At 34.4% G+C, this 15,177-nt stretch overlaps 1 pseudogene across 1 annotated transcript; it reads left to right on the top strand.

The window, feature by feature from the left end:
- The first annotated feature begins 4,958 nt into the window (after positions 1–4,958).
- On the top strand, positions 4,959–6,905 carry LOC147519416 (serine/threonine-protein kinase-like protein At3g51990 pseudogene; annotated as a pseudogene). The gene has a single exon (XR_015212194.1). The product of XR_015212194.1 is annotated as a serine/threonine-protein kinase-like protein At3g51990 pseudogene (transcript).
- The last annotated feature ends 8,272 nt before the right edge of the window (positions 6,906–15,177 follow it).

The raw sequence follows: 15,177 nt of genomic DNA, 5'->3' as shown, positions 1-15,177 counted from the left end.
AAAAAATGCTCAGCAAGTAAGTTACTACTGTGAATGTTTCTTTTATTTTTTTTATTGGTAACCTGCCATCTATTTGTGCATCCTTCATCGTTGCATCTAGTGTTTGTGCAACAACAGTTTGACCCAACCATTTTATGCATTCCGACCTTCTAACTACAAATTTTATTTTTCTGACTAATAGCTGAAAAAAATGGGAGGGCAGCCCAACCTCCATCAAAGCCCAAAGCAGATCATGGTAACAAAGCAAATAAGAAAACACAAGAAGGTCAAACACCATTTTCGAGGCCAACATCTAGTCTAGGACAGGCAAGTAGCATTTTACATGTGATATATATAATTTTAATAATGTTGCGTGGTTCTAAGATTTATACTTCAATTGTAGGGCCTAGAGTGTAATTTGGCTCAATCTGATCGTGTGAACAAGGTAAATAAGAATAAAACACGGGGTCAAACACCATTTCAGGGTCCAACATCTGGTCCAGGAGAGGTAAGTAGTGTTTTACATGTTATATATATAATTTTAAAATGGTTCTAAGATTTATACTTCAATTGTAGGGCCTAGAGTATAATTTGGCTCAATTTGATCATGTGAACAAGGCAAATAAGAAAACACGGGGTCAAACATTTGGTCTAGGGGAGGTAAATTGTAATTTACACGTAATATGTTATTAAAATATAATGTCGTGTGCTTATTATGATACTTAGACATTTATATAGGAAAAAGAATGTTATTTGGCTGCGGTTGGCCGAACAAATATTGTTGCGGAAGGCTTGGTATACGAGGGAAATAAATGAAAAGAAATTCATGGTTACCCTTTGGGACTCAATAATGTGTGGTGCTTGGTCTCACCATTTTTTTTTTATATTTTAGATAGAACAAATAGATTGTTTTTTTTATTGATGCAACAAGTTAGGTCATTATTATTTTGATATAACAAGTAAATTTGCATGTTTCTTTCATTATTGATAACTCAAAAAAGTTCAAAACTCTTTTAGCAATTCAATGTCTTTGTGTTGGATGTCTAAATTTATTTCTTTTGTTTGTGTTGCACTATGAATTGTTTATTTGAGCAATGTGTTTTTAAATCCAGTGTGGATATATATGGTGAAAATGGGCAAGTTGCAGGTTGAATGAATATGATTAGAATAAAATAATTAGGGGTTTTTATTTTTTTAAAAAAATGACTATAAACCACGGTTTGATAAGAACCGAGGTATAAGCAGTTTATATAACCCACGGTTTGTAATGACTATACACCACGGTTTGATAAGAACTGAGGTATAATCAGTTTATATAACCCACGGTTTGTATCCAACCGTCGTATATATCATCACTATTTCCCACGGTTCACATCGAATAGTGCAAACTTTTCAGACTATTAACCACGGTTTGTAAATCCTAATACCACTGTTTTACTCAATACAGTGGTATATAAGAGGTACTTTTCCCTACGGTTTTGTTAAAAGTATTTGTCACGGTGGTTGTTACCACGATATGAAAACAGTGGCTAAAGGTTTTTTACCACTGTAAATAATAGTGGTATATAAGTTTTTCTGTAGTAGTGTGGGTTTAATTGCTTTACATGTTAATTATTAATTGGTAGAGATTGCCATGAATAATTAGGGATTAGAAATACCCAACATTTACGTGAAAAAATAAAGATTAGGATTACAACAAATTCTATGCTAGTTTATTAACTCGAATCAAGGTAAATCAAATTCCCCTAATTCCTTCCCAGATTCACATCGTATTATTGAATTTCCATAGTTTAAATCATAACATCTAAATTAGTTAAATCACCGTCTTAGCATAATTTCATTTCATTACTCTCATCAATTTTTGTTAGAATACATAAACTAGGAATTGTTACATCTAAACGAGCTAGGAGTGGAACAAATTCTCTACTCCAATTATATTCTGATTCACGAGAGTAGAACTTTGATCAATAGTGTAAACATCATTTAGTTTTACTTATTCTTGAGTTTAATTAGTTAAAAGTAGGTAAAACTTTCGTTTTTACATTTATCACTCGTACAATTGGTGTATTTAGCTATCCAGTCCTATGACATAGGAGTGGTGTGCTTGTCTCCTCTCAGACACATGAGGATTCGACTGTGGGCAAACGGGGTAACTCTCAGTCTTGACTATCCATGAGTCATCAAGCACCGAATGCTTACTAGGTTTGTACATAGTCGAGCTGCACGATCATGTACGTCGCAGAGACCCTCTCAGCACATGTTTTGGGACGTGTTCATGACACCTACTTATCTTATTCAAATTATGTGACAAATGACGGAAGAAAAGATAAAGTAAACTAAAAAAAGGCATGTTTTCTATCATTATCGAATATTCAAAGCAAACATGTTTTAAAGAAAGTTCCCACTGTAATCTTTCTATAGTGGGGTGGGAGCATAGTACGGGATTTTCAAATTTTGAAAATTTAGAAAATCGAAATTGACAATATTTCGACCTATGTCATATTTTGATTTTGACTAATTTCATAATCATTAATTTCCTATGTTGTTTTTTTTGTTTTTTTTAAACCAAAATATCCTGCAAAATTCTGACATTCCGTTCGGAATCATGAACACTGGTGGAAGTGTGGGACGTGTTTGTTACCTATGTGCACAAGGTTACCTACATACATCCAAACAAGAATCATATTACTTGAGAAAAATATATGGGATTTGATAAATTTAACTTGCCTATTAAATTTCCTCACTATATATCACAACTAAATTTTCTCATAAAGGTTCTGCATTGTTAGAGCATGACTAATGGGATTGTGTAAACCACTTGTAGTGTAAATTTAAACATTTGACTCTAAAAATTCTCTACCAATGGAGATATGTAAAAGTACTTTTAGTTTAAAAATGTGTAAACACATGTTTAAAAATGAAAAAAAATGTACACATTTTTTAACTCAATTAGTTCTAGCTACCCACTATTTCAAAAATGGGACTTCATAAGGTTTGCATTCTCATTATTTTAAACCAATGGGAAGCCAACACCACTTGTTTTTACACATTTTGCAAAAAGTTTCCATTTGTTCACTATTGGATGTGTTTTTCTACACATTAAACTTATTGTATAAATTTATTTTAAAAACACATGTGGATCCTATGTGGAGGAGCGTATGTGGCTGTGTAAATTTACACAACCCATTGGTGATGCTATATGTCTGTAAGCAAAATTGTCCTAAAATGAGACCTACCATGCAGCTGCAAGCCTCCAATTGTCATTTGCTTGTAAGCGGGTTCTAAGAGCATCATCAATGCGCTGCTAAAATAAATTGTGACACATCAGCTTTTTTCGTCGATCAAAATTGTTATAATTGTGTCAAGTACCAACGTATTTTCACAAAATTTTAGGTTTCTATTTCAGACGGGAATACTTGTCCCGTTCTAATAATAGCAAAAGTTGTCCCATCCCAGTCGAAACAAATTTTACAGGCAAAAGCACAAGTGCGTTCATGACAAGGCCAAATCGAGCGCGAGGTGCGCTCAACTTCTAGTATACTTGTTTTCATGGGGGGATTTTTTTTCGTAAAGGGTGCGCGAGGGGTGCAACTTGTTGCACGCTTGTCCTAATTATTTGTAAACCTCATTATCATTATCAATAAGATTTTCACTTAAAAAAAAAACAATCTTATTTTTTCAGGTAAGGGCGCGGGGCGCAGCTTGTTGTACGCTTGTCCTAATTATTTGTAAACCTCATTATCATTATCAATAAAATTTCCACTTAAAAAAAAAATCTTATTTTTTCAGGTAACAGCGCGGGCGCGCTCTGGTTAAGGCAAATCTGAGTGCAACCCACCCCTTTGCATTTTAATTTTTTATTAAAATAAATTTGAAAAAGTTCTGGATGACAAAACTTGACCTGTCCAACATCGTGAGCCCAACGGTACACAATCGCGCCGTGTAATCTTTTAATAAAAAAAAATGAAAACATTCTAGACGGCTTGACCTGTCCAACATCTGGACGGGTAAAGTTGTCCCGTGCGAGTGGCTGCTAAATTTCTGAGTATTTTGGTTAAGAATTTAACAATTGCTGAGATGGAAATAGGTGTTTGGCAGCGCGTTGGTGAACAAAATTGCTAAAAAAATTTCTATCTGTCACATTAGAAATGGTTTTTAGCAGTGCGTTGATGATGCTCTAATACAGTGTTAAAACTTGAGTTTTTGGTTGCACCCTCGGTCTAAGCTTAATGTTAAAACTTGAGTTTTTGGTTGCACCCTCGGTCTAAGCTTAAACGGTGGTTGAACCGGTGAACGAGTTAAACTGGTTCAGACTAAACCAGAGTGGGGAGTTGAACCTAACACCTAAACAAGATAGTCCAAACTCCAAACCAACATGCTACTATGTGTTTCTTGTATAAAAAATTCATTTTGATATATAATACCAATTAATATTAAATTAAAACATGTATTTATTCATTTTATTATTGTAATTATTAAAAAAAATTACTAAATAAACATCAATTGGTCCGATTGAGTCGAACCATAGTTGAACCTAATTGAACCATTTTAATAAAAAATCGGTTCGATCACCGGGTCGGTTTTCAAAACATTGCTATAATGTGTTTATCAAAAAAAAAAAGGTTCTAATGGAATTTGGAATACGGATGTAAACCTTTTTTTTTTTTTTTTGGGATTGGTATGGATGTATGTATACTTTATTCTTATCTTATTCAGATTATGCGACAAAAGATGGACGAAAAGATAAAGTAAACAAAAAAAAAAGGCATGTTATCAAAGATTCAAAGCAAACATGTTTTAAAGAAAGTTCCCACTTTCGTAATACTCAAACGCCCAAGAAATCCCTCCATTACACATTTACACGCACGCCATTGAATTTTCAAAACTAACAAAACTAATTTTTAATGGAAAAGTTTAAATTATTCCAGTGTTGGTCGGCTTACGACACTTTCTTCTCTTTATTTCCCCTAAAAGCTGTAAACAGTGGAATACCGAATGCCACAACCCACCTAAATTTATTCTCCATTTAATCACACTCCTATATTTATGGCTCTCACATCTTTCCCCTCTTTTCCCACCTCTTCTTCCACCACCACCACCACCTGCATCACCACTTAAACCAATATGGGCTATTTTTCATGCAATAGAGAATCATCAATTATACTTTGTGACCCTTATAATTTGGACACAAACAAGAAAGTAAACAAGAAGAAGAAAAAATCACCATCTTACAAGATCAGAAGATTCTCATACACTGATCTTGATGCTGCTACAAATGGGTTCTCTAAAAAGTATTTTCTTGGCAAAGGTAGTCATGGTAGTGTTTATAAAGCAGTTCTGAATAATGGTAAGTTCATTGTTGCAGTTAAAAAGTCTACACTAACTACCTCATGTCATGAAAACAATAGGAATTATAATAAGTCTTGCATTGTTGCACCAGGGGAGAATGAAATTGAAATTCTTTCAAGAATTCGAAACCCGCATTTTGTTAATTTATTAGGATATAGTTTTGAGTCAAGTGAGAAAAGTAAACTGATTGTAGTTGAATACATGTCTAATGGGTCACTCTATGATTTTCTACACTTGAATCCTCTACCGCCTAGTTGGGCAAAGCGAGTGAGATTTGCTTTGCAAATTGCCAAGGCGGTAGAAGCTTTGCATTCGTCGAACCCACCAGTAATTCATAGAGATATTAAGTCTTCAAATGTACTTATTGATGGAAATTGGAATGCTAGGTTGGGTGACTTTGGTTTGGCATTGAGAGGGTATGCTGAGGATGTAAGGATACAATGTACCCCTCCGGCGGGCACTTTGGGGTACCTTGATCCTGGTTATGTTGCGCCGGAGAATCTTAGTGCGAAAAGTGATGTGTTCAGTTTTGGGATTCTGTTGTTGGAAATTGTTAGCGGGAGGAATGCTATTGATGTGAATTATAGTCCACCTTCTGTTGTTGATTGGGCCTTACCAATTATCAAACATGGAGAGTTTGTCGCGCTTTGTGACCCTCGAATCGATCCTCCAGATGATTTATCGGTTATACAGGAATTGGCAATGTTGGCTGTTAAGTGTGTTAAAACCATGGCTGAGAAGAGACCGTCAATGGCTGATGTAGTAGAATGCCTTAGGGTTGTTAACAAGAGAGTATATTCCTCAATTTGGAATAATTTGCGAAGGCAGACGAGGAAACAATCACCACTGGTCCAAGAAGAAATGTCTGACGCTGGTAAAGAGGTTCTTAAGACAACATCTAATCACACTAGTAGAATATCTTCGCTTACTAAAAACAGAAAGGTATCCAGTATTCAGCTTAGTCTGAGTGTAGATGTTCGTAATGAATTAAGTAAAAAAGTTGGTATTTGTGTTGGTAGATCGAACTCAATTGGCTCAATTAGTGAAATCAATGTGGAGTCTGATACTGATTCGGTTGGTTTGGTTAGAAGAAAATCTTCAGTGGCTGTGAAAATGCCTGTTGTGAAATTTAGTAAATCACGGTCCTTAGGCGTGTTGCAAAGCAAACGCCTACGGCATTGTAATGAAAGAGGATTTGTGCTTCAACTGGTGAAGAGCCCCCTACTCAAAGGACTAGATATGTCAAGATTGGTTATTAGTGTGGATCAAGCGCTTTAGAATGCATAACTTTATTGAGAGGAAGCAATCTGTATATGTTAGTTTTGGACTTTTGGAATGGCAGTTGAAGTTATCTGTTTTAGAATGGGTAATCTGCTTCTTTCCTTCATGATGGAAACAAGCGAGCAGATTGGGAAGTTAGTTTTCGTGTAACATTAATTGTGCTATATGTATTGTGTTTCTATTTAAAAGCCTTCTCCATCAAGTAAAATTTTGTTGGAGTTGGAAGATTTGTTGAGTATATCGTTTTGTTTTAGGTGTATTTATTGAAAAAATTGTATGAAATCAACATAGCTATACCTTTGCTGTCATGAAATTTAATTTTGTTTATAAAAAGCTAGCATTGATCAGATTCTAAGTACTCATTTTAACTTATATTGTGTTTTGTATCCAATTAAGGAAGTTCGGTTGGAGTTGGGGGAAATTGCTATAGTGGTCCTTGTTCATACGTGTCATAAACAGAATGCAAGTATGGAGCTATGTTTTTTCTAGGATATAGAATTATAGACTATATCATATAGTTCGGGGTTAGTTTACGGGAAAGATTCGTTTGATAAACTTGCGAGTTTCAGCATGGAAATTTCTGATAATTTCGAGTTTTAGAAGTTGGATCTCCATTTCGCAATGAGAAACTGACTAGTCTCAGTCAGCCCTGCATAGTACTTCCTTTGGTGGAGCTAAATTTCCGTTCTTTTTATTGTAAGCTTCTAGATAAAAATATGGTCGCCCGATTCTTTATATAAGAAGCAGAACATATATATCGACTATATGTCCTCCTACTTTCTCAATTTGCACCACTGGATATTTACCTTTAACAGTTCTTCCTAAAAAATAAGCATTATTAACTAACTGCGTCGCAGTACCTGTATTGAAATTCTCTCAAGTAGAGAGAATGTGTTGCAAACTCAATTGAAATTATTTATAGCAGATTTCAGTTCTCAAGTATGACTTAGTATACTAAGAGGACTGGAGATACAAGCTAACATGTTACCGTGAGGCATGAGCACATCATTTGGTGAGGAAGTTATTGGTTGCCGCCCAACATGCTGGTTGTTTGTAGTGATGATATTGTCACTTTGTGGCCATAAACATGTGAAGAGTTCGTCAATCATTAATTCCCAAGACAATCTGTTCCAATGAGACAAAGAAGTTGTTTTCTCAAAGGACACCCAGAAGTTCCCAACTTCTGATGTTTCGATTTATGTTGAAGTGAAGAATTCAAACAAAACTCTCCAGCTTTGCAGGACTGGGGCTCAGTCTACCTTTTGGGTAGTGACAGAGTGAACACTGGCTAAGAATCTAGTAAAAATGTCAATAGATTATCCAACCAGCAAATTACAGCTATGAAATCCAGTAATAGGTTAAAGGTCAAATCACCCCATGTCCTTCACCAGCTCAGTAACGAATTATTTTGCAATCTGCAAGTGTACTACATCACCGAAGCATCTCACACCCTCACAGGAGCATCAAGCATCGAAATTGATGAAAGGCAGTATATGGACAAGAATCTGATATGCAGAAAAGAGTGGAGCAAAATTACGAAGCCCCTTCACATGGCTTATGCTTGCCTTGGCTCGAGTTCTTAATAATTTGCTAGTTAATATTTGTAATTTGTCCCGCCTATAATCGGACTTCTTTTTTCTGTATGCACATTTTCTAGTACCCAATATTACTGGGAAGCCCTATTTCAAGGCTGGACAAGCCCCAAGTTCTTGTCTTAACCTTCTAGTGAGTTATGTGTACGTTTGCAAGTGTATAAGAGGGGTGGAATTCGAGTTTATCGAGCTGGGCTTCACTATGTTCGAACTCGACTTGTTTATTAAGCAAGTTTTAAAATAAGTTCAAATTTGACTCAAATATTATATGAACAAGTTCGAGCTGAGCCGGAGTATTTCGGTTATTTTACGCTGTGGAGATGGTACTGAGTTTCATCACGCTAGTTTGCTACACAAGTTTTAAAGTAAGTTCAAACTGGGCTTTAAATGAATGAGCCCAAGCCACTCAACTCAAATTCCACCTTTAAGCGTATTTTACTTGGCTTAGCTCACCTTGCATTTGGGATTCTCACTGCATAGTGCACAATTAGTACTTTGTAATTTACACTGGCCGCCATAGTGTACGTGTCTTAAATGCTTTATTGGTGCCTTCTCCGATCGTATCTCAATCAATTTTGTCCGGAGTATGAACCATTACGACAGGGGCAACCTTGAGGTTTTAAAGGCCTGAGACAAACTTCTCCAGTGGGGCCCCTACATGAAAAAAAAATAATCTAATAATTTTGCAAAATTTATGGGAAATTTAATTATAGGAATCGGACTAGAGACAGTAATTTAAAACAACCAAGGAAACCAACTAGGTTATGTTTGCAACATGACTTAAATGAGCAAAAGTACCAATAGTATAGTTTATAACTTTATATAGAGAGAGAGAGCTAATTTTGGGTAAAATATCAGGGACCCCAGCTGGGCGCCTGTGCTCAGAGCCACCCCTGCATTGCGATATAACATGATCTTGAGATGTAAACGTTTGAACTTCCAAACATCAAAAGTCAAAATCTCCAGCAATGCTGAGTAGCATAGTTTTCACGTCTTTCCCATGAGCATTAAGTCTTTAATAGAGTTGTCAACCGGGCGGACTTGAATATGACTCATCTATGCCCAGGTACAGCCCAAATCATATTTACATTTAGAATGTCTAAGTCCAGCCTAAGTCCCGTTTCGACATGATCGGATTCAGGTTGGCGTAGGTTCAATAAAATTACATGGAATTAGTTTGTTTTTTTGTTATTTCTCTAAAAACAAATTGAAATAAATTGTAGCAAGACTCAAATCCATGTCTTACGTGTGGCACTACATCACTAATCCAACAAGTTTCCAACTTTTTTTGTATACTGACAATTAAAATTTAATAGTATTTAATTAAAAAAATTGACAAAATTATCTTAGTTTTTGGATCGAGCCATTACCGGACCGAATAGGGATCTCTCCAGAACTGTCCCAATAGACTTCCCGGGCAATATTTAAGTTCTAAGCCTATATATCTTCAGTTCAAATTCAATCGGGCTTCGGGCGTGGCCCAACCCACAGACAGCCCTAGTCTTTTAACAGTTCATTTTAGAAGTACATAGAACGAGCCCATAAAATAATATTGAGTTTTAATTTTGGTTTTAGTTAGGGTCATCATATAATTATAGCTCAAAGGACAATTTTTGTTCAATGATATTTTTGCCTTCTACTTGATGATTTTGGGCAAAAACATGTCTCCACTTTGTTTGACCGCTTTTCTCTTTTCTTTTTTTATTCATCTCCCTCTACCAATTTTTGAGAATCATATTTAATTACAAAGAATAGACGATTCAAATTTTAGCAACGAATTTACATACAAAGAGGTGTGTGTATGTTTTAATATATATACATGCATAATATTGTTTGCATATGTGTTGTTATACACATGCAGAATAGTGTGTGCATGTGTGATATACACATGCATAGTACTGTTTGCATACGTGTTATATACATGCATAATGATGTGTGCATGTTGGTATACACATGTATAATGGTGTTTGCATGTGTATCAGACTACTACTCTTACGTCTAAACTTAAAAATATTATCGACGGCAACAATATTAAAATCGAGATACGTCACACAATTGATTAACATAATATTCAAATATTTGAAGAGGAATTTCAATTGTTGTTCAATTGCTTGTTGAGCCAGTGTCGAAATCGACTCAATTATTCTTCAATCAATAATAACCTAGAATTGAAAAGTGAAAAAGTAAATTGCAAAGTGAGAAAAGTGTTTGTCATGAGAAAATAAGATGTTTTCTCACATCTTAAATCACTAATCATAACACACAAATCAACTAACTCAAACATGGAAACAACTAGATCTCAAAAAAAAATTACAAATTTATAGTTGAAGTTTTATTTTTTTTTAGATGGAGAAGAAAGTAGATATTTGTCATGAGAGAATAAGGAATTGATCGGTAGAAGTGGAATGTGGAATAGAGATATGGGGAATAAGAATTTGCTAACATAAAAATTGGGTGAAGTCCGAAAATTTTCAATTTCAAGTATGTATAGGAGGAGAAGGTTATTATTGGAAAAAAAAAAAAAAAATAGAAATTTTTGTCCTGGAACCATAATCACTAACACTTGCCCCATTAATTTGTCTTGGAATTAGGGCAGTGAATCGGGTCAAGTTTGACCTGAATCTGACCCGACCCTCCGAATAGTTCGGGTTCGGGTTGATTTTCATATCCGTTTATTTATTCAGGTCTGGTTCGGATTCGGTCTGACGGATTCGGGTTTAGGTTATGATATATTTTTTGGGCTATTTTTTTTTTAATGTTATCCGATCGGGTCGGTCGGGTTTGAATTGAAGATTTCGGTTTGATTCGGGTTTGGGTTTATATATTCTCAAACTATTCGGATTCGGATTCGGATATAGTCATATTCGACCCGAACCCGACCCGTTCCCCACCCTACCTGGAATCATAAATAAAAATAATCTAGTACTATAACCATAATTATTTTTCAATTTGTGGGATTGGGCCTAATTTTGTGTTTAGAAATACAAAGAATTAATTTGTCCAAACCCCCCACATTTGTCACCAGTTTATAATAAATTTCTCACATTTGTAAACGTACATCACGATTTCCCCCGCACCGTCTGACTTCCATCCCAGTTCTGTTAGTATTTCACCTAATACCAAAAGTACCCCTCAATGGGACATGCTACACAGCACAAATGGGTCATGCTTGTAGAAGTGTTTGTATATCTAACTTATATACACCTAAGTTGCACTGGATCAAATATTTTGTTATCTACATACAACCCATCGTCTTCAATCTTTAGTAGATCTGGTTTGTGTAAAGGACGTTCTCTCTCTATGATTAATAATTTCTCTTGCATTTAACTTTCCTTATTTGTGGTAGAGGAGAAGAATCGATACGTGGTGATTATAAGAGTTAATAATGTCGAATTCGATTTTCAATTCAAAGTTAGAAGCAATTGTTAGAATATGGAATTAAATTATTAATATAGTGACTTCAATTATCTAATATTAAATTATTAATATTTAAACGGAATATTAATTTTGAAATATTGAAGTGAGAAATTAAATTTTCAATTGTGATGTTTACAAAGGTGGGGGGTTTATTATAAATAGGGGGCAATCTTGTACATCATTGAGGAGTACTTCTGATATTAGGTGAAACACCAACGGAACTGGGATGAAAGTCAGACGACGCGGGGGGAAATCGTGATATTTACAAATGTAGAAGGTTTATTATAAATTGGTGACAAATGTGGGGGGTTTGGACAAATTAACCCAAATACAAAATCCATAAGCCAACAAGTCCCATTGAGCAGCGACAAAATCCATAAGCCCACAAGCCGCTTTATAAAGAAATCTGGTCAGAACAAGGGTCCATTGTACATACTACAAACTGCGAATTACAGACTACAAACTACGAATTACATATATATATATATATATATATATGGGTTGGCTACCTTTACAGCTTATCTTGGCATTCAAAACTTAAAAGTGAATTTGTATATTAAACTAAGGGCTGATTTTTGGTAGAGAAGATATTCCGATCTTAGATAGAATCTCCACCAAAACTCGTCTCAATTGGATATGTCTAGTTTTATTAAAAAGAATGCTAAAATTGTAGACCGTTAAATAAATATTGAACTTAAACACAACTTTTGACAAGGTTAGACATGTTCAAATGTCTTGATAATTTGTAGAGATGATCTCTATTGTATGGAGAACATATTTTCAAAAAATCAACTATTAGTTCATTGTGTAAGTTGTGGATGTCAAGATAAGCTGTCAAGGTAGCCATCTTGTATATATATATATATACACAACTTATCTTAACAGCTTATCTTGACATCCACAACTTACACAATGAACTAATAGCTGATTTTTCGAAAATATGTTCTCCATACGAGCAGGTTCTGTTTACCATACTTTTTATACCATAGTTTATATCATGCCCCATAACTTCACCTACAACGCGAATTATAACTTAGTTTTTGTGGATGTGTTCAACTAACCATGAAGATCACCTCTAAAAAATTTCAACTCATTTGATAATGTTTAACTATGTCAAAATATGATTGCAAAATCGAATAATCTGAGCCGTTAAAAAAAATTCAAAGTTGACAATGATTTTTAACTAGAATAGAGATTTTCAAATGAGATGAATTTTTGTATAGATGCTATCTATGATTAGTAGATTATATCTACAAATTATTAGCCTTTAACTCATTTTGTAGGAGGGTGTGGTATAAACTATAGTATAAAAATTGTGGTAAACGGAACCTGCTCGATATATATATATATATATAAGATAATAGACGCTAATATTTTTTAAATCGTATTTTTCATTTTTTTTATGTTATTATTGTTACTTTCTCAAGTTTGTTTTAAAGGTATCATATTTGACGGTATTATATAGCTTCTTTTCAGAGTTCAGACTAGCAATTTTAGTTATTATAAAAAATAAATAAATAGGCCCAAATTTTTACTAGGCCATGGTGCAAACCAATTGACTTTTGGTGGAAATTCTATGGGTCTTGTATTGAGAACACAACTTTTGCTTCCTTCAAATCCCGTGTAGTATTCACTCTCTCTGCTGCCACTACCCAGTACCTACTTCCACGACTGAGGCCCAGGCCTGCAAGCTGCACTAGTTTGTCTGAACTGTGTCACCCTACAACACCAGCAAAAAACATATTTGTGACTATTTGGAGTTCGTTGCCTTTTGGGAACATAATTTTTTTTTTTTTTTTTTCGTTAATCTGGGAACAGAAATTTCTATCTCACTAGACTAGCAGCACATGATCAGGGACAATGATTGATTGATTGATGAGCCCTTCACATGATTAGGCCTCAGGACCTAACAGTATCGCGCAACAAATGTCTATGGGCCAATGGGGCGGCAACCAGAATGGTTCTGGCATAGAATTGTAGATCTGTAGGATCATGCCAATCGGCGCAAGAACGTTAGCAAGAACATCCTTTAACGTTGGTATTCAAAATTGATGATTCCAAATCCACGCCGAATCTATGGGATTGCATTTCAATCGAAAATTGTTAGACTGGTTTGATTTGGTAGACTACAAGATCCAAGTATTCGTCCTTGGATAGGGAAGTTGGCACTTGCAGTGTTACCATGGTCAGGGACGGAGCCAGGAATCAGAGTCCAGCCCCTAGATCCATCACTGACCGTGGTCTGATTGTTCCATACTCCCATGGCAACGGCATCGTGTACTTACGTCTCCTGTTTTAATTAATAGTTGAAGTCTGGGTCTTGTCTTTTGACAATTATAATACCCAAAAACTGGTTCCCGTAGTAACTCAGTAATACTTCCAGTTGTGAATCTTGTGATAGAAGCACCCCTTCGATTGAGTTCTTCATCTTTTACTTCTAAAATGGAACCAAGGCACCCCTTCGATTGAGTTCTTCATCTTTTACTTCTAATCTACTATCTACTATCTATATACTAAAACAGAGACCTTTAAAGGAGGATTTTCTCTCTCCTATGTGTCACTCTAATATGAGAGTTAGATTTTGCTCTATCCTATGTGGCACTATAATATGAAAGATAGTATTTTCTAATAGCCTTTACAATCCTACCTACATTGAACCTCTTTGGAGAGTTTGAGTGTATTCTAATTCTTATATTTGGAGCTTTTGGAGAGTTTGAGTGTATTTCTAATTGCTATATTTGGAAGTTTGAGTGTATTGTCAATTCTTATATATTTGATAAAATAAAATAAAAAATTGCTAAAAAATAGGTGATTTGTAGAATGTAATTTCATATTACGAATCAAACACTTTTATTGTTATAATTTTTATATATTTGATCAAATACAAAAATTGCTAAAAAATAAGTGATTTGTAGAAACTAATTCCATATTACAAATCATACAATTTTAGTGTCTATGAGACTATGATAAAACACCGACTTATTTCGAATATATCTTTAACACATAACAATTATACTAAAAATAACATCACAAAATATATAATAGAAAATGAAAAAAAAAAAAAAAAAAACGACAAAGCAATAATGACAAATATTTTAAAATATGTATAATATTGAATGAAACTAACGTAAAAAAAAAACAATTAATGGGGAACCAAAAACTGGATGCAAATGTATCGAACTAACCTCAAATAATATTTAACGGAAAATCGGAAACTATATGCAAATACAAGCATTAAACTAATCTTAAAAATTAATTAATAGAAAATTGGAATGTGGATACAACTACATTAAACTAACCTCAAAGAATAATTAACAAAAAATCAAAACTTGGATGCAAATACATCAAACTAACATTAAAAAATAATTGTCATAAAATCGGAAAGGCTGGATGCAAATACATTGAGCTAACCCTCAAAGATTAAATTAACAGAAATCGAAATTGAATACAAACTGCATTGAACTAACCTCAAAGAAAAATTAATTATAAATTAGAAACATAATGCAAATCGTTGAACTAATCTTAAAAATAATTAACGGAAATCGAAACTATATGCAAA

The sequence above is a fragment of the Coptis chinensis genome, chromosome 2 (assembly GCF_015680905.1).
Source record: "Coptis chinensis isolate HL-2020 chromosome 2, ASM1568090v1, whole genome shotgun sequence".
Classification (NCBI taxonomy): Eukaryota; Viridiplantae; Streptophyta; class Magnoliopsida; order Ranunculales; family Ranunculaceae; genus Coptis; species Coptis chinensis.
The sequence above is the reverse complement of the archived record's forward strand: the minus strand, read 5'-3'. Positions and strand labels throughout refer to the sequence as shown.